At 42.2% G+C, this 20,616-nt stretch overlaps 1 protein-coding gene across 16 annotated transcripts in view; it reads left to right on the top strand.

The window, feature by feature from the left end:
• SHISAL1 (shisa like 1) overlaps positions 1 to 20,616 on the top strand; it is a gene marked incomplete at its 3' end in the record, with an annotated part of 195,564 nt that overhangs the window by 117,507 nt on the left and 57,441 nt on the right. The window contains exon 1 of one of the 16 annotated variants that reach the window (XM_083738979.1): positions 11,834 to 11,917. The exons of 13 other annotated variants lie outside the window; for them this stretch is intronic. Of the gene's footprint in view, positions 1 to 11,833; positions 11,918 to 20,616 lie in introns of those variants that run through there. 2 more of the 16 variants (XM_083738977.1, XM_083738972.1) reach the window with 2 other exon arrangements.

The following is a 20,616-nucleotide window of genomic DNA, read 5'->3' on the forward strand; positions in this document are numbered from 1 at the left end:
CAAAGATGGCCAGTGCTGCTGGAAATTCTGGTTCTGCCACTTCCTGGGTGTCATAGCTGTGCCAGTGTGGGGTGTGGTTAGAGTTTCAGGCTGGGATGCTCATATTGCTGCTCAGCTATTTTTAAAAATATTATTTATTAAATTTCTATACCGCCCTTCATCCCAGAATCACAAAACAGTGTGCAATATAGAAAAGGAAAAATACACACCGTAGTACAGTGGTACCTCGGCTTACAGACGCTTCAGGTTACAGACACTTCAGGTACAGACTCCGCTAACCCGGAAGTAGTACCTCGGGTTAAGAACTTTACCTCAGGATGAGAACAGAAATTGTGCGGCAGCAGCGGGAGGCCCCATTAGCTAAAGTGGTGCTTCAGGTTAAGAACAGTTTCAGGTGAAGAACGGACCTCTGGAACGAATTAAGTTCTTAACCTGAGGTACCACTGTAAAGCACAAAGACACACACACACCGTTTAAATGGCCATAGATTGTTTAATTAGCCAAGGCCAGGAAGAAAAGGTGCCAGGTGAGCCTTCCACAAGTGGGGAGCCAGCACAGAAAAGGCCCGTTCTCATGCTGCCCCACTCCAGACCTCTCACGGAGGGGGGCACATGACGATCAGATGATGAACGCAGGGGCTGGTTAGGTTGATATGGCGTGAGAGCTATGAAAGTCCTTGAGTGACCTTGGGCCTGTCCGTCTCGCAGCCTAGCCTACCTCACAGGGTTGCTGTGAGGATGAAATGGGGAGGAAGAGAGCCGCGTTCCCCACCTTGAGCTCTTTGGAGAAAAGGTGGAATAGCAATTCAATAAATGAAGTAAGTAATCAGACCCTGGAGGAGTTGGGTTTCCTGGTATAGCTGAGGTTCTCCCAGGGCTCTTTCAGATGGCCTTGCTCTTATCAACACAGCAAGAGTGTAGGTCATGCCCCAAACTATTATATATCCTTAAAACAGAGGTATAAGAGTCTGTTGAATTGCCATCTGCAGACTTTTCATAAAAAAAACACAACTCCAAATCTCTTTCTCTCTCGTGCACACCTCCATCGTTGTACAAACCTATTATGAGACGGAGCAGTTGCTATTATTTAGTCTTTCTGCTTTTCTGATGAGTGATAAATAGGGTCGTCTTGACTGAACGTATCAGAGTCTGGCTCCACACTACTCTCATCTCATCCAAAATAGCCGTGTGCAAGCCAGACTCCACTGAGAATTCTGAAAGCTTTTCCAGAGGCAGTCAGAGTTGTTTATTCCCACTTATCTTCCCTCTCCTTTAACACCTAATTTTCCCTACTCCTCCCCCTACCAGCCCCTAGAGAAAATTAGCTGCTAAAGGGGATGGAAGATGAGCAGAAATAAACAGCACCGCTTGTTCTAGTGGAACAGAATTCTTTATTAGTCCAAACCTTGCTTGCCTGTGAGGCAAGGTTCTTAAATCACTTGCTTATTCGCTTTGGGCTGCTTCATAAGTTAGCTCCTTAAAATGTCGTTGTATGCCTAAAATGTGCAAACACCTGTTTGGAAATGTGTATGATGTACGTGACATTATTGAGACTGCAGCCTTTCTCAATCTTGGGTCTCCAGATGTTGGACTACAACTCTCATCATCCCTGACCACTGGTCCTGCTAGTTAGGGATGATGGGAGTTTATGACATTGAATTTTTAGTAATGGCTCATCTAATATTGCCAGCTGCTTTGTCGTCGTCGTCCCCGCAATAATATCAGGGGACCCAAGGTTGAGAAAGGACAGTTTAGAGGTTAGATTGGCAACTGCCCCCTGACTGCACTCCAGTGTAACATGTGAGATGGCTCTTTAAGGCAAATGTCACATCATTACTGCAATGTAGAAATGTTTTTCTAGTCATTTTTCAGCAATTAGTCTCTTCATTTCCAATCCTTTCCAAAATATTCAGGAAGGTATTAAATCTGAATTTCCTAATGCCTCTCATCTTTCCCTGCTAACTTCCACTTCTAAAAAAACAAAAAAAAAACCCACCCTTTTGTCTTTCAAATTCCTCTGACAATTTGCTGAAGCCTTGGGCAAAATCAAAAACAAGTTCTAGTGCTGAATTGCCAATTGCATGTAATTTCCCGCAAACTTTTATTAAAATAAAGAACCGCTATGGGAGGCTACCACTTCACTCTGTAATGTTGTGTAGCAATTTTTCTGTGATCTTTACGTAGAAGATTACACACTTCTGATTAAATTTTAAAGATGAAAGTATTTCCAAATTGCCTTGCTGTGACTCTGTCCAACAAGTTCTATCTTGTGTTGGAAACACTGAGTCAGTGTTGGTTTTTAAATCTGTATGAAAGCCAGAGACAGGTTAGATGCTGCCTAAATTAAATTGCCTGGTTATTAGAAACAAAGCAAATGCAATCAAGAAAGCCATCTGTTGTATCTGATTTGCTATAATCCCCTTTTACAGTGTAAATGTTATTGATGTTTTTAATCTAAATGTGATATCGCTATTGGCAACAACAACAGGGACACCATACAGCCACAGAATTATGTGGCCCCTCGCTCCCTTCCACACAGTGTGTTCAGCATTTGTGTTGGAAATACAAGGAACTACAGATGCTCACCCCCCCCCAAAAAATACCCTTGCATTAGGATATCCAGTCCAATCCAGCTAAGGCCATACCTGTGTAAAAGCAGAATTCCGCATCCCTGTCCATCCCTCATTGGGTGTGCAGACAGGTGCTCTGTATGGCTGTTATCCGAGCTAGAAAAAGATGGAAATAATTGGAAATTGCAGAGTTTGGAGAAAATGAAGGGTAAGTGCGAGACTGGTTACATTACGCTCAGATTAAAGAAGTGTTTAAAAATGACAAAAAGTTAGGGTTCCAGGTGGAGAAATCGAAGTTGGAAACAGAGCTGTTAGAACCTAAGGCTAAGGTACTTTCAAGAATGTATAACTTGCTGCTGAAATGGAATACACAAGACGAAATGGTTAAATCGGCTATGATAAAACGGGCACAGGACATTGGGCATAACATTATGTTTGAGGACTGGGAAAGGTTGTGGACCACTGGGCTGAACTTCACTGCATGTAATGCTTTGAAGGAAAATGTAATGAAAATGATATACAGATGGTACATGACCCCAGTTAAACTTGCCAAAATATACCATTTGTCTGATAATAAATGTTGGAAATGTAAAGAAAATGAAGGAACATTCTTTCACCTCTGGTGGACCTGCCCTAAAGTGAAGGTCTTCTGGGAAATGATATATAATGAGCTGAAAAAGGTATTTAAGTATACCTTTACTAAGAAACCAGAGGCCTTCCTTCTGGGTATTGTCGGCCAGAAGGTGTTAAAGAAGGATAGAACATTCTTTATGTATGCAACAACGGCAGCAAGGATACTTATCGCTAAGAACTGGAAAACTCAAGATCTACCCACACTGGAAGAATGGCAGATGCAGCTGATGGACTATATGCAACTGGCGGAGATGACTGGCAGAATTCGAGACTTGGGAGAAGAAAGGATTGAAGAAGATTGGAAGAAATTTAAGATTTATCTACAAAAATATTGTGATTTAGTGGAATGTTAATGAGGATGCTTGGTTATAAATAATTGGCCACCACTAAATTGGATTGAAAATTGACGATAAATAAGATTAAGAGAAACAAAATTTGTTGGAGAATTGTTATACTATATCGAATTGAGTGGTTATAAATTTGCAAATAAGATGAGAATTTGCTTGAAAAAAACTTATTAACGATGTAAGTGGGAGCGGGAGACGTGAGGAAGTCCAAAGAAGTTATGAAATTTTGTCAAAACAAAGTAATGTTGTTTATTATTTTTGTATTTCTTTTATAAAAAACCCTAATAAATATCTTATAAAAAAAAAAGATATTATACCTCTTCTGAAAGATCTGTTTGGTCTGCCTGTTTGATTCTGAGCACAGCTTTAGGTGCCGGTGCTTGACAATTAAAGCTCTAGATGGCTTGGGGCCCAAATACCTGAGGGCAGTGTGTCTTCTCATACCAGCCTGTCTTGTGTCTTAAGAGCTTCTGCAGAAGCCCTGCTCCAAGCACCCTCTTAACAGCAGGCCTTTTCTGTGTTGCTCCCTGACCTTTTGAAACTCGCTCCTCCATGGAGGCACGTCTGGAATTGACCAAGGCATTTTGGATTTTAGCTGCTTTTTGAAACTTTGTCCTGCCGCATCAGACCAAAGACTCAGGTAGTCCAGTATCCTGCTTTCACAGTGCTCAGCCGGATGCCTACCTGAGTATAGCAGCACTCTTACACTTCTAATTCCCAGCAAATGGTATTCTGAGGCAAACTGCCTCTCACTCTGCAGGTGGAACATAGTCCTTGTGGCTAGCAGCCATTGACAGCATTATTATCGTCGTCGTCATCATCATCATCATCATCGTCATCATTATTAGCCAACATGAATGTGCCTAAACCTCTTCTAAAGCCATGCAAATTGGTGCCCCTCAGTGCTTCCTGTAAGAGTAAATTTCATAGTTTAACATCTTGTCTTATCCCATGACTACTAAGTTTAAGATTTTTTAAAATACAGAATTATTTTATCAAAAGTTTTTTGGAAGTTGGAAGTTCATGTTGTCTGTCTATATGCTTGTTGACGTTCTCAAAGAACTCTAAAAGCTTTGTGAGAAGCCATGCCTATTCGGTCCCCCCACCCCCTGCAGTTTGGGGCTTTTTATTTGTATCTTGTGTTTGTTGGTTGGTTTTAAGTTCAGTTTATATGTTAAGCGGATTAGTTTGTTTTGTACACCACCCTGAAATCTTTTGATGAACACCTGGAATGCCTTTGGTGCAAGAGATCTTTTTTTTTAAAAAATGTTTCTCCTCATTTCCACAAGGGTAGTGGACGGATTAGGATGGATTACCTCTGCAGGTTGATTGATCTACATGCTGGGCCTTAGAGGATTGTTTGGGGGGGAGTTTCGGGAGGGGGAATAAAAGTAGCAGTTTCTGAGGCAGTTTTTAGATAGGGATTAGGATAGGGTTTAGTTGGGGAGATAGGGCTTGATTTGAGATGAGAGATAGGGATTAGGATAGGGTTTGTCTGAGGGAGAATTGGCTCTGATTTGAGTTGAACATCTGCTCTGAGGAGACTATAGAAAGAGGAAAGAGCCTTGCAGCTTAGAGTGGAAGACCAGGCTGAGTGTCTAGGGAAAGTGGACAGACCAGAGTTACCTGGAGGGCTGAGTCTGAGCCAGGAGAGGGAGAACCTGTGGGAAGACAGACTCCCTGGGTCTGTTATACTAATTGAAATACAGTGGTACCTCGGGTTACAGACTCCACTAACCCGGAAATAGTGCTTCAGGTTAAGAACTTTGCTTCAGGATGAGAACAGAAATCGTGCTCTGGCAGCGCTGCGGCAGCGGGAGGCCCCATTAGCTAAAGTGGTGCTTCAGGTTAAGAACAGTTTCAGGTTAAGTACAGACCTCCGGAACGAATTAAGTACTTAACCTGAGGTACCACTGTACCTCAGGAGTGGGATTGTTAAGAGAGTGGGTAACTGATGGAAAGTGCCCCTCGCTCATGAACCAAAGTATTACGCTGCGAAGGAAGCTGTGCTGTGTCCAAAGTATTTAACTGTCACACCTGACACAACTAAGTAAAGGAATGAGAGTGAAGTAACAGAAACCAAGTTAAGCATTTTACCACCTATTCTAGAAACCTGGACATCTACCTGAAGCATACTGGCTGATTTTTAGCAAGTGAAGTTTAAAAAAAAGCTTTGACATCTTTATATTTAGTTTAAGTAATAAGTTAACTTCTACTGAAAGAACACATCTCCTGACCCAACTTTGTTTCACCAACCTCTTTTTGTAAATAAAAGTTTTCTTGTTTGCCTGACACTCCCAAATTGAAGTTTCCCTCACACAAGACCCCCCCAAGATAGCTTGGGGTAAATTGTAGAAATTCATTTTATTGGCGTACCATGCAGTGGGTCTGCTATATTCAATTGGGGGCAATTAGTGGGCTGCGTCTCTACAGAAGACAATTTGGGTGTAGACACAGAAGCTCCTAGAGTACCTTTTGCGGCTGAGTGAAAATTCCTTCTTGGTATGTTAGGCTTGGCTGGTAAGGCAGGTCTGGGAACGAGGACCAGAGGGCAAGTGGAAGAAGCCCTATAATGAATTTGACCAAACATGACGCAGAGTGTGATTGAAGGCCTATGTCAGTGGTGGCAGAGATTATTCCTTTGCATCATCATGGTAGCCATGCAGGCTTTTCCTTCAGCAGAGCTCTCTGAGTGGTGAAATAACTGCTTTAGCCTTATCCTCATAGTTTTGGGTTTTTGACTCCCCTGCCCCCAAATTGGAAAAATACTGTGGCCATTTTAGGAAGTGCTTTGTAGGTAAAATTCCTTACAACCATACTGATTTGGGGTGCTAATTAGGATACCAAATCCTCAGTGGTCCAGACCCTCTTAATCTTGCTACATTCGATGAACTTCAGCTTATTGACACTAGAAGAGGCAGACAAATGTGCTTGGGATTGTTCATCCTCAATCTGCCCAATCGTTATTTATCATGACTGATGAAGGTTTGCCCGGGGAGTTTATTGAGTGGACTACTGCTAGTTATCTGTGAATTTGAGAAGGAGGGAGGGAGAGGAATACCAAGACTATATATACCAATATATAAAAGGATGTAACATAGAGGAGGGAGAAAGGTTGTTTTCTGCTGCTCCAGAGAAGCGGACACGGAGCAATGGATCCAAACTACAAGAAAGAAGATTCCACCTAAACATTAGGAAGAACTTCCTGACAGTAAGAGCTATTCGACAGTGGAATTTGCTGCCAAGGAGTGTGGGGGAGTCTCCTTCTTTGGAGGTCTTTAAGCAGAGGGTTGACAACCATATGTCAGGAGTGCTCTGATGGTGTTTCCTGCTTGGCAGGGGGTTGGACTCGATGGCCCTTGTGGTCTCTTCCAACTCTATGATTCTATGATTCTAAGACTGGTATGAGACCACCTTTGAAAGAACCCCATGTTGATCCTTTGTGCTGTTATGTATCAGAGCAAGGAAAGGCCACTGCACAAAACAAGTTGAAATAGGTCTAAACCGCTTGGTTCTTTCTATGCTTTGACCCAGTATATAAGGAAGGGTATATGTATTATGGTATCATTTCTATTCTTGCAACAAACTTCTGGTCATCTGAGAAATGATGACTTTCTTTCAGTCTGCCTTACATGTCATTACTAATGAGAGAGCGCTGAAGAATGACTGAAAGTAATCAGCTGTAACCATTCTCCTGCAGCCTAAATTTGAAAAATAATCTTTCTTTATACTAATGCAGTCATTCAGCTTGAATTAAGCCTCTATGTGTGTGTTTTGCATTAAGGCTTTTATTGCACTTGATTTCATTATTTGTTCCCTTTTCATGGCTGAAACATATTAATCAACAGCCTGGCTGTTTCTGTTCCTTTTCTTGTTAACTTTTTACCTCTGTGTTTCAATCAATTTATGTTATTTATGCTACAAATCACCACGAGAACTTCAGATCAAGGGTGATATGCAAATTTAATGATTAATAAATAATAATGACACCCCCCCAATTTGTGTTTTGCCACAATATTTAACCTTCCTACAATTATAAAAATCACTTGACTAATCTAATATTAAGGCCAAATGGGCTACAGTTATGTCACATGTGTCTAAATGAAGAGTATTTGATGCTGACTCTAATGTAGTATAAAAATATGATACTGTGTTAAGGCTGTTTGCAGCCTAAGTAGCACAGCAGGATCTTGTGTCTCAAGGACCTCCAGTATAACCACCTCATCAAGGCTCAACATATATTTTATTATATAAAAATAATAATACATGTGACTCAGGATCTCAGTACCTGAAGGACCACTGCTTCTGACATGAACCAGCCCTGATCCTGCCGTCTTCATCAAAGGACCTTCTCTGTGTGCCAAGGGAGTGGGGGAGGTCTGCTGCATAATAATGAGCTTTTCAGTGATAGCTCCCTCTCTGTGAAACACGCCTTGTGCCACTGTTGTCAGGTTTTAGGTGCCAGGCTGAGCCATTTTTATTTACCCAGGCTTTTGATGTTGAAGCCAGTCTCCACTGTAGCGCTAACCTTTAAGAGGGTGGGGAATAACTTTTCCTCAGTGTTGAATAGCTGGGTGAACATTTTTAGGAATCTTCACATGATTACCTGGTGGTGACCATAACCAGGAAGGCTTCCAATTCATGGTCTGAATGCAGTTGCAGGGTCTTGTGCTACTTTGTGTGTGCACTGAGTCTAAGAAATTGAAATGAGAGCTGCTGCTATAGACATCTAATTGTTGCCTTCTAACACTCTTGCACTGTGTTCCTTTGCTGTTCTTGGTGGAATGTAGTATCTCTTGCTCCCTGCCCCCTTTTTAAAGGCAGGTTATGCTGCTACGATGTGGTGTTAACCAAGCAATTTGGTGTCCTAGACTGAGATTTTGCAATCTAGCATAGCAATTAATCTTAGAGTGGTACCTCAGGTTACAGACGCTTCAGGTTACAGTCGCTTCAGGTTACAGACTCCGCTAACCCAGAAATAGTGTTTCAGGTTAAGAACTTTGCTTCAGGATGAGAACAGAAATTGTGCAGCAGCAGGAGGAGGCCCCATTAGCTAAAGTGGTACCTCAGGTTAAGAACAGTTTCAGGTTAAGAACGGACCTTCTTAACCTGAGGTACCACTGTATTAGGAACTGCTAGTAGACACTCTCAGCTCTTCAGGAGTTCCCTGGAAGTTCCACCCTTTTGTTCCCTGAGGCAGGAATTTCCCTCACCACCACAACAACAATTTATTACTTATAACCCACCCATCTAACTGGGTTGTCCCAGCCACTCTGGGTGAAACGTCTCAGTGAAACGTCAAACACTAAAAGTAGTAAACATATGCTGATTCATAGGAGCCCAGATGAGATTGAGTCCGAATTACATTTTCAGACATCTAGCATATTGATCCACTTTTCAGAATATTCCCAAAGCAGAGGCACCAGGATTTGCTTGTCCCTCCTTTTAGACCTCCAAATCAGCAATCCTGTGCTTGGTAGATTTCTTGTCGTAGTGCTGCTGAGTTACTTGTGTGTGTGTTTTTAAAAAACACCAACCCAAGTTTTAATTAACGCTCTTATTCACTTTTGTAAAGAAAGTCATTCTCTAGAGGTTAGAATTTTTGCACTTTTCACATGTGTGCTGACATTTTTGCGATGGCTTTGCAGTATGTTTATATTGTGGTGTGGTTTATGAAAGAGAGAAAGCCAATATTGTGTTTGATATTGAAGAGCAGCATGGTAAATTCACATCACAGATTACGGTATATGTAGGGTTTTTGTTGTCTTTGTCCATGGAGTTTTCTTGGCAGGGCTACTTGCCGGTTCCTCCTCCAGGTGGATCACGTTTGGTCAAAACTCTCCACTATGACCTGTTCATCTTGGGTGCCCTGCTCGGCATAGTTCATACCTTCTCTGAGTTCTTCAAGCCCCTTCGCCACGGCAAGGCAGTGATCCATGAAGAGGATCAGCATGAGTTTGACCAAACTGCAGGAGGCAGTGGAAGACAGAAGTGCCTGGCATGCTCTGGTCCATGGGGTCACGAAGAGTCGGACACAACTAAACAACAACAAGGGTTTTTGTTCAGAAGCACCACGATATGTAATGCTGCTGGCTGTGACAGTATCAAAATGTAAGCTATGCAGTACCAAGAAATACATTCCCCTTAATTTTGCACATTCTGTACCTGATGAGAAACTTATTTCATGTTGGTAGCAAAATGTTTAATTCAAATGGCTCAATAGGCATGTGTCTCCACTTCAGACAATGCCCAAATCCAGAATCTAAGTAGGCTGCTTCAGAATGATTTGGAGTCTGTCCAATGCAAAGCAGGGCTTCCCTGAAACCAGGCTGCTCCAAAAGTTTCTGCTCTTCAGAAGACTTAGAACATTCAGAAAGCTATTTTCAGTCTGTCTGTTTAGAAATAGTTAACATTTCACCTCCAAGCTCTTCATTAAAAAAAACAAACAAAAACAACAACAGTGGAAAAGGAAGACTATGGAGGTTGTCTTGTGACTGACAGCTCTAGCTTCCAGCCAGGAAATAACCAGGGCTGTATCTTTTTTTTTTTTGCTTCCAAACAGTGCTTTTGGCAGACCCTTCTGAATACCTTGCTTGGGGAAAGTGGCCGGGGGTTGCAAGTTCTTCTTGATGTTCATTTAGTATTGAAATATTAATAGAAAACATCCTGTTCTGCATAATTCAGCAAATGTAGTTGGGAAATGGGCTCAGTGGTGAATGTCTACAAATGTGTCACCAACATGGAAAGCTTGGAAAGTTCTGCCCTATAGTAAGAAACTTGTCTTAGAGAATGGTTCAAGAGTTCATGACTTTTAAAGCTGAGCAGGTCAAGGCCCAGGTGGGTGATAGCTTGAGAGCTGCATGGAAGCCACTATAATGATCTGGCTATAAGTGCAATACATAAAATTGGCAAGATATAACATATTATTAAAACATTAAAAATGTTACACTTTCTCCTGAATATCCAATGGTGTTGGTAGTTCCATAAACGTGCTTTGCTACAGGCACTGTCTTGATCACCTTGCATTAGAAATATTCCCTGATTTTCAGCCATATACCCTGAATTTTAGAAGCTACATAATTTGGCAGTCAAGAAGAAAGGAAGGTTAAAATTATGTTTCACATATTGGTTGGCATGACCTTCCTGTCACTTGAGTTTCCACATTGATATTGACTATTTTTAGGAATAATAATATCCCATGTTGGCTAATTCACAGATGAATACCTATTCAGAGCTTAGTCAATCTGCTTGAGCTAGAGGCTCTGGCTGTTTTCATGAGCAATGAGCACTGCCTGGGTTTCTGAATGACCCTGTTTCATTCATGCAGTGAGCAGCAAATATCCAGTAAGGGAAATCTTTTTTGGGCATCAGTAGTTCTTGCCTGTATGTTCTCAGCTGTTTTGTTCTTTGGGGAGCATGATTTGTTGTGTTCTATAATTGTCAAGAGGATGTGGCAAGGGGGAAAAAGAAAATTGCAGATGTTCCAGTTTGGATTACTTCTTGACTTCCTTGTAAAGGAGTTTATTAGCTCTCCAAAAGTCATTCAGCCTTGTGTCTTTGTCAGAGCACAGTTCATAAGAGTTTTCATTTGAAGTGGTCCCTTGTAATAAGGTTTTAAGACAGAGAAGTTGATGCAGACATTCTGCCACTTTTCATAAAGGCAACAGCAATAGTAATATAAAAACCGTTAGCAGATAACAGCTTCTTTGTGGCTATCCTGGGAGTCTTGGAGCTGGACCTCACTCATAACTGAAGATCTCTCCTAACTTATGATAGCTCTGTCAATTTATTTTCCTTCAAAGTCAGAGCTTTAGTAGTTTACAAAAGCCATTCCAAATCCTATTGTTTTTCTTCTTTCAAGCTGATACACCTTGTTCAAGTGAGACTCATCTTTATTTATTTGCATTTATTTTATTTAAAATATTTTGGCTCCTCCATCCAAAATGGCTTATATTCAAAACAGAAGACAAAATAGCACAAAATTTAAAACGTTATAAAAACTTAACATTACATTTTTTCTCTTTTTTTAAAATAAGATTTTGTTAAAGCTTTATCATAATACAATAAGATAAAAGAGACTAATCTGAATAAAAACCAAAACAGAGAGAGAAAGGGAAAGGGAAAGGAGAACACAAAGGGTCTCAAAGGGTAATTCTTAACCCTTGTCCCACACAGAAAGTGGTGAGCCCTTTCAGCTCTCACCTGGGAGCTTTCCTTTCTCCTACCAGCCTCTCACTCTAGATTCCAATTCTTTTCCAGAACCAGAGAGAACATGGGAGTTCCATAGCCATGGTTCCTCCCACTCATAGTCACCTTAACTGACCAAGAGGGTGGGCGCATTAGAAGAACCTGTGGAGCACATCTTAAGGTGCAGGCAGGATGATATGTGTGACCCAAACTGTTTATAAACACTTCATTTACCGGTATATTATGAGTGACACAATTTATTCATTGAATTATGATTTAATTCCAGTGAATTAATAATTCATTGGGAACTGGACAGGAACTGGGTAACATTGCTGCTTGGGCAGGCAAAAAAGTCTAAAGTCCAAAAAATGTGAGGGGGGTTGTACGAGCTCATTTAACCTTCTGTCACCAGCATTCTCTTTATTCCCTCCCTGCATTTTCCCCTTCTGCCTGTCAACTTTGAGAGAGCCCACCCTCCTCACCAACTTTTCCCTTTGTATAGTTTTAGGTTCTATTGGAAAGTTCTAATCTGTCATTACATGGAACTTCTGCCTTCTCTTTCTTGACAAAAGGATGCAGGTTTTAATTCGTAGTGTCTGCTCCCCTGGTGGCATGCAGTAATTAGTTTTTTGTTCTGGAATCGGAGGTGGGAAATTGAAGTCAAGCTAGGAGCTTATTAATTGAAGTCAAAACTTTGCCTGCTATGCATGTAAGTCAGGGTTGCCAGACACAAAGCCTAGCAAGGAGGGGCTGGTTATCTGGCCAGTTGGGGTGTCCAACTGGAGTGCTCCTTGGCCTGCATGGATTCTTGAACCATCTTCAAGGAGGCTAGGAACAGCAAACCCTTAGGCAGAGCTGATTCGCCAGTAGCTGCTACTTCTTGCAGCAACAAAGATTGTTCCTTTTCCATTTTGAGGAGTGTTTAGGAATATGGAGCAAAGTGGGTTGCATTAGAATGGAGTGCACAGTTTGTCAGCATTTTCCTGGAAAGGGTTGGAAACGCCCTCTAGCTCTCTGGTGATATTGGAGAGCAGAACTGTTCCTACATGTAAGATATTTGGAAGGTGAGCAGTGCCATTTGGGGAGAAGGCAGCTTGGGGTTCTCAAATATTCATAATCTAAAGCTAAGTGCTGAAACTGGGTGGGGAGGGGCAGAGATTGGTGGTTTAGGGGAGCAGTGGAGGGATTTGGGGAGGCAAGGTAGCAGCTTGGAATTTGACCTGAAGAGTATGCTAGATTTTTGCTAACTTGGTCCAACCACTTCATCCGAATCCAAGCTGGCACCTTGGACATTGGATGGCTTGGGTGACAGTTTGGCTTTCCAGCGCATTTCATGTTAATGCCTAGATGTAAGCCATGCACAGTTTTCTAGATGTAGTTATCCTTTTCTAGAAGCATTTTATAATTTTGCTATTTAATAATATTCATTTCTATAATCATTAAGATATGTGAGACCTTTGGTGATTTTAATGTATTACCTAGCACAAAACTTTGACATTGGTTTGGAGGGGATACCAAATTTGGGAGTTAATATTTAATCACAGCCTTGTATATAATGTGAGCTGTGGCAGGACCCCACAAAACAGTGGTACCTCTGGGTACTAACTTAATTTGTTCCGGAGGTCTGTTCTTAACATGAAACTGTTCTTAACCTGAGGTACCACTTCAGCTAATGGGGCCTCCTGCTGCTGCCGCACCGCTGGAGCACGATTTCTGTTCTCATCCTGAGGTAAAGTTCTTAACCCGAGGTACTATGTCTGGGTTAGCGGAGTCTGTAACCTGAGGTACCACTGGATTGGGAATGGACAGATGCCTTGCATTGGTCCTGGTACTGTGGCCACATGCCTGTTTCACTACTGCTGTGATCTGTTTACATGGGCCAGTATTAATATCATGGCATTAATTCTAATCCAGTGGTGACAGTATTGAAAAACGATGACATAACAAAAGGCCAAGGGCTATAACAAACCCAGCTGCAAATGATCTGGCAAATGGGGCAGAGAATACAGCTGTGTCTCTTTTCATAGATGAAACATTTCAATTCAAGCTATGTCATGATAACGTAACTCATACTTGATTTACAACCAAGGTTGTTGTTCATGTATGTCTTATTGTCTATTGACTGGATGAGCTGTAATATTCTCCAAAGTAGATTTTATTGGCATGTGTAGCAGATCCTACTGCTCTGGCTACCAATTGTGGCAGATCCCACCTACGTATGCTCTAAATATAGCCACCATGTGTTATTGTATTGTTTTTGTGTGAGGGTAAACTTATATCCTTGAAGACGCAGGCAGGAGTTGAACCAATAAAGAAAGTTTTATTTTACAGCATGAAGTGTCAGGAGATAATGTTCTTTCAGGGAACTGTTAACTTATTAATAATTATACTTAATCTAGTGGATGATACCGGCTTCTAAACAAAGTAATAAATGCACAGCTATATCAGTTTTTACTCCTCAGTTAGATGTTACAGGTTTCTAGACTAGGTGGTAAATGCTCAGTTTATTTCCACTGCTTACACTTCAGTTCCTAAACTTAGTTGTTGTGTGGGTGTTACAGCTTAATACTTTGGTTCTTAAACAAGGAGGTGATACTTTCTGTCTGTTTCCCAGCCTTTGATCAGTCATACTCCTGAGATACCTCTGGCAGCCTAACAGACCCAGGGGATCCCCAGCCCCCCCCTTTTTTCCTGGTTTGGGAGTCTTCTCTTTCTGGAAGATCTCTCTCCTCCTGACTGGAAGGAGACCCAAGGAGACTGTATCCTCACAGCTTCTCCTTCTCCTTCTCCTTCTCCTGGCTCCAACTCAGCCCTCCGGTTAACTCCTGTCTGAATGCTCTCCCAAGACACTCAACACCGTCTTCCTATCTAAGCTCAGAGGTTCCTTTGTCTAGCTGTAGATATATGCCCCAGGGTAGATGTTACACACAGAGACCAGGACCAACTGTCTTTCTCTCCCTCCTGCTCTCTCTTAAACCATCTCCCTCTCTGAATCCTCTCTCAGAAACAGCTCCTTTTATTCTCCTTCCTAAAGTGCTGGCTCCGCCCACCCCTGTCTGTCTAGGTAGCCAATCAGAGAGAGGCTACATTCCAGCTGCATAAAAGTCAGACTTTTCTACACCCACATCTGTCTCTCCTCCACATAGTCAATCCAGAGGCCTTATCACACTTGGAGGGTACATCCAGGCCCTACAAGAACATGGCCGCAGGGCCAGGGAAGGGTGTGGCGTAGGTCCTTCTCAGGGTTGAAGGACCACATTTGGCTCCCCATCTCTGGTTTCAGGAAATGAGCCAACTTCAGGTTATGAAATAGAAACACTAACCAGAGTTTTCAGTTCAGACAAAACAAGTCACCACAGTTAGCTGAAAAAGAAAGCAAAAAATATCCAGTCTACTCTTCAGGCCTGTGGCAGCAGCAGACTGGGAGTTCAAGACTCACCCAAGCTCATTCCTCCAGCAATTTAGATTTATGCCTGAGCAAAGTCATTTATCTTCATTAAGGCTCAATTCTAACATTACAGGAATGGTGTGGTTTTCTCTTTTCCTCGTGGCTCCATTCTATGCTACTCCATGCAATTTAATACTATAGTATCTGGTTTTAGTTGTGCTGGTGGTTTTTTCCACTTGATCCCGCACCTCTCATGTTTTTGCTGTGTATTCACCATCAGCTCATAAAGTGACTATGTCAGGGTGTGTGGAGAGGATTATTTTCAAACTAGACGGTACCTATTCTGAGAAATAGCCTCCTTCAGTTATTCTTCTGTAGAAGTACTGCCTAGTTTGAAAAGGATCCCTTCTACACTTTGACATATTTTGCTTCATGAGTCAATGGAGAATACACCGACCTGTCAGTCTGCATTCTGCCATCTGCTTAAGACCTTTTAACTTACTAACTTTGAATGCAACTGCTTCTTCATCTTCTCTTAGAAACCAGTATCTGGTTTTGTTCCTGTTGTTTTTATAATGTCACCCACCTGGCAGATTGTGTGCCACTTGGAGCAATTTTGTTTTAGAAAAGTGTGGCATGAATTGGCCTTAACACAGACACCATTAGGAACTGAGGCTTCCAAGCAGACCCCTATCAGGCACGTTGAGCAGTTCAAACAGTTCAGAACACTTGATATACTGTACATGAATTTGCAAATAATATTCTGTTTGTTTGAGCATCACTTACATTCTATCTCCTACCTGCAAGTACATTAAAAAAACAACTCCAGGTGATTACCTCCCAGTACACCTGGTTTATAGGGACGCGGGTGGCGCTGTGGGTAAAACCTCAGCGCCTAGGACTTGCTGATCGCATGGTCGACGGTTCGAATCCCCGCGGCGGGGTGAGCTCCCGTCATTCGGTCCCAGCTCCTCCACACCTAGCAGTTCAAAAGCACCCTTAAGTGCAAGTAGATAAATAGGTACCGCTTTATAGCAGGAAGGTAAACGGTGTTTCCGTGTGCTGCTCTGGTGCCAGTTCGCCGGAGCAGCTTCGTCACGCTGGCCACGTGACCCGGAAGTGTCTGCGGACAGCGCTGGCTCCCGGCCTCTAGAGTGAGATGAGCACACAACCCTAGAGTCTGTCAAGACTGGCCCGTACGGGCAGGGGTACCTTTACCTTTACTTTTACACCTGGTTTGTCTCTGGTGGCAATGCCTGAAACACTTATATATACTGTACTAGTAAGCATTTCATTAAACTAATGAATGATATCACGGGCTATGAATATATAGACCTTATGATCATTCTCCCCTTCATAGCCTTGCTATGAACTATGCCGAGCAGGACACCCAAGATGGCCAGGTCATAGTGAAGAGTTTTGACCAAACGTGATCCACCTGGAGGAGGAACCAGTAAGCCACTCCAGTATCCCTGCCAAGAAAACTCCATGGACAAAGACAACAGGCATAAAAAAGTTATGACGCTGGAAGATGAGCCCCTCAGGTCGGAAGGCATCTAACATGCTACTGAGGAAGAGCGGAGGACAAGTACAAGTAGATTCAGAGCTGATGAAGTGGCTGGGCCAAAGCCGAAAGGACACTCAGTTGCGGATATGCCGAGGAAGCGAAAGGAAAGTCCAATGCTGTAAAGACAAATATTGCATAGGAACCTGGAATGTAAGAACCATGAACCTTGGTAAGTTGGATGTGGTCAAAAATGAGATGGCAAGAATAAATATTGACATCCTGGGCATCAGTGAACTAAAATGGACGGGAATGGGCGAATTCAGTTCGGATGACCATCATATCTACTACTGTGGGCAAGAATCCCATAAAAGAAATGGAGTGGCCATCTCAAAAATGATAGAATGATATCGATACAAATCCAAGGCAGACCTTTTAACATCACAGTAATCCAGTAGATAAATAGGTACCGCTTTATAGCAGGAAGGTAAACGGCGTTTCCGTGTGCTGCGCTGGTGCAGGCTCGCCAGAGCAGCTTCGTCACGCTGGCCACGTGACCCGGACGTGTCTCCAAACAGCGCTGGCCCACGGCCTCTTAAGTGAGATGGTCGCATAACCCTAGAGTTGGACACGACTGGCCTGTACGGGCAGGGGTACATTTACCTTTACCTTTAATCCAAGTTTATGCACCAACTACTGGTGCTGAAGAAACTGAAATTGAGCAATTCTATGAAGACTTACAACACCTTATAGAAGTGACACCAAATAAGGATGTTCTTTTCATCATAGGGGATTGGAATGCTAAAGTAGGGAATCAAGAGATAAAAGGAACAACTGACAAGTTTGGCCTTGGAGATCAAAATGAAGCAGGGCAAAGGCTAATAGCGTTCTGTCAAGAGAACAAGCTGGTCATCACAAACACGCTTTTCCAACAACACAAGAGACGACTCTACGCATGGACATCACCAGATGGACAGCATCAAAATCAGATTGATTATATTCTCTGCAGCCAAAGATGGAGAAGCTCTATACAGTCAGCAAAAACAAGACCTGGAGCTGACTGTGGCTCAGATCATCAGCTTCTTATAGCAAAATTCAAGCTTAAACTGAAGAAAGTAGGAAAAACCACTGGGCCGGTAAGATACAATCTAAATCAAATCCCTTATGAATACACAGTGGAAGTGAGGAAAAGGTTTAAGGATTTAGATTTGCTGGACAGAGTGCCTGAAGAACTATGGATGGAGGCTCGTAACATTATACAGGAGGCAGCAACGAAAACCATCCCAATGAAAAGGAAATGCAAGAAAACAAAGTGGCTGTCCAACGAGGCCTTACAAATAGTGGGGGAGAGAAGGCAAGCAAAATGCGAAGGAGATAGTGAAAGATACAGGAAATTGAATGCAGATTTCCAAAAAATAGCAAGGAGAGACAAGAAGGCCTTTTTAAACAAGCAATGCAAAGAAATAGAGAAAAACAACAGAATGGGAAGAACCAGAGATCTGTTCAAGAAAATTGGAGATACGAAAGGAACATTTCGTACCAAGATTACCATAATAAAGGAAAAAAGTGGTAAGGACCTAACAGAAGCAGAAGACATCAAGAAGAGGTGGCAAGAATACACAGAGGAATTATACCAGAAAGATATGGATGACTTGTACACCCCAGGTGGGGTTGCTGACCTTGAGCCAGACATCTTGGAGAGTGAAGTCAAATGGGCCTTAGAAAGCACTGCTAATAACAAGGCCAGTGGAAGTGATGATATTCCAGCTGAACTATTTAAAATTTTAAAAGATGATGCTGTTAAGGTGCTACACTCAATATGCCAGCAAGTTTGGAAAACTCAGCAGTGGCCAGAGGATTGGAGAAGATCAGTTTACATCCCAATCCCAAAGAAGGGCAGTTCCAAAGAATGCTCCAACTACCGCACAATTGCACTCATTTCACACGCTAGCAAGGTTATGCTTAAAATTCTACAAGGCAGGCTTAAGCAATATGTGGACCGAGAACTCCCAGAAGTGCAAGCTGGGTTTTGAAGGGGCAGAGGAACCAGAGACCAAATTGCAGACATGCGCTGGATTATGGAGAAAGCTAGAGAATTCCAGAAAGACATCTACTTCTGCTTCATTGACTATGCAAAAGCCTTTAACTATGGCAAGTTCTTAAAGAAATGGGAGTGCCTGATCACCTCATCTGTCTCCTGAGAAATCTATATGTGGGACAAGAAGCTACAGTTAGAACTGGATATGGAACAACTGATTGGTTCAAAATTGGGAAAGGAGTACGACAAGGCTGTATATTGTCTCCCTGCTTATTTAACTTATATGCAGAATTCATTATGCGAAAGGCTGGGCTGGACGAATCCCAAGCCGGAATTAAGATTGCCAGAAGAAATATCAACAACTTCAGATATGCAGATGACACAATATTGATGGCAGAAAGTGAGGAGGAATTAAAGAACCTTTTAATGAGGGTGAAAGAGGAGAGCGCAAAATATGGTTTGAAGCTCAACATTAAAAAAAAAAAGATCATGGCCACTGGGCCCATCACCTCCTGGCAAATAGAAGGGGAAGAAATGGAGGCAGTGAGAGATTTTACTTTATTGGGCTCCATGATCACTGCAGATGGTGACAGCAGCCACGAAATTAAAAGACGCCTGCTTCTTGGGAGAAAAGCAATGACAAACCTAGACAGCATCTTAAAAAGCAGAGACATCACCTTGCCAACAAAGGTTCGTATAGTAAAACCTATGGTTTTCCCAGTAGTGATGTATGGAAGTGAGAGCTGGACCATAAAGAAGGCTGATCGCCGAAGAATTGATGCTTTTGAATTATGGTGCTGGAGGAGACTCTTGAGAGTCCCATGGACTGCAAGAAGATCAAACCTCTCCATTCTTAAGGAAATCAGCCCTGAGTGCTCACTGGAAGGACGGATCGTGAAGCTGAGACTCCAATACTTTGGCCACCTCATAAGAAGAGAAGACTCCCTGGAAAAGACCCTGATGTTGGGAAAGATGGAGGGCACAAGGAGAAGGGGATGACAGAGGACGAGATGGTGGGACAGTGTTCTTGAAGCTACCAGCATGAGTTTGACTAAACTGCGGGAGGCAGTGGAAGACAGAAGTGCCTGGTGTGCTCTGGTCCATGGGGTCACGAAGAGTCGGACATGACTAAACAACAACAACAACAACATGATCATTCTGTGATCTGAAAGGAAAGATGAAGAGATATGATCTCAAGGTCACACACTCCATCTTGTGTGCATTTTCAGACTGAATCTTGCAGTCAGCATAAGGAGTGAATATTTTCATGTTTAAGGTTACCATAAAAAGCTGCCAGATAACTGACTAATTATAAAAGGTCACAGATGAATATCAATTGGATGATAAATTTAAGAAAAAATTGCCCTAGTTTATTAATTTTGGGGAAAACAGTTTAATGAGAATCTTCGGCCATGTTACTTGTTTTCTCTGCAGTAAACTTTGCTGCCAAAGCCAATAAGCTCTCTTGTTGCTCTGATCATGGGGTGTCCCCCATTAAATCCATACACTAATAGATTTGTTGTGCTTTAGAAATAAATGCCGTAGTAATAGTTGGCAAAAATAAAACTCTCCAGTCCTCCTCTCTGGTTGTCTTTGGTTACCTTACTTTCGTAAGAAATATCAAAGTGGTTAATTATCTATCTATATCTATATCTATCTCTCTATTTCCCTACAAAATAGCTACAAAAAATGAAATCAGAGACCAACAGCTAACACAAAAATTGTCCAGTAGCACCTAAGAGACAAACTAAGTTTGTTCTTGGTATGAGCTTTTGTGTGCATGCACACTTCTTCAGATACACTGAAACAGAAGTCACCAGACCTTTATATATATAGTGAGAGGGTGGAGAGAGCTATTACTCAGAAAGGTGGTGGGAATGGGTGATTGGCTGATAGGTGTGGTAAACCTGTTGATGACTGTTGACGACTGCAACTGGTCTTACAGGAAAA

The sequence above is a fragment of the Podarcis gaigeae genome (assembly GCF_964106915.1).
Source record: "Podarcis gaigeae genome assembly, chromosome: 5".
In the NCBI taxonomy this organism is placed as follows: Eukaryota; Metazoa; Chordata; class Lepidosauria; order Squamata; family Lacertidae; genus Podarcis; species Podarcis gaigeae.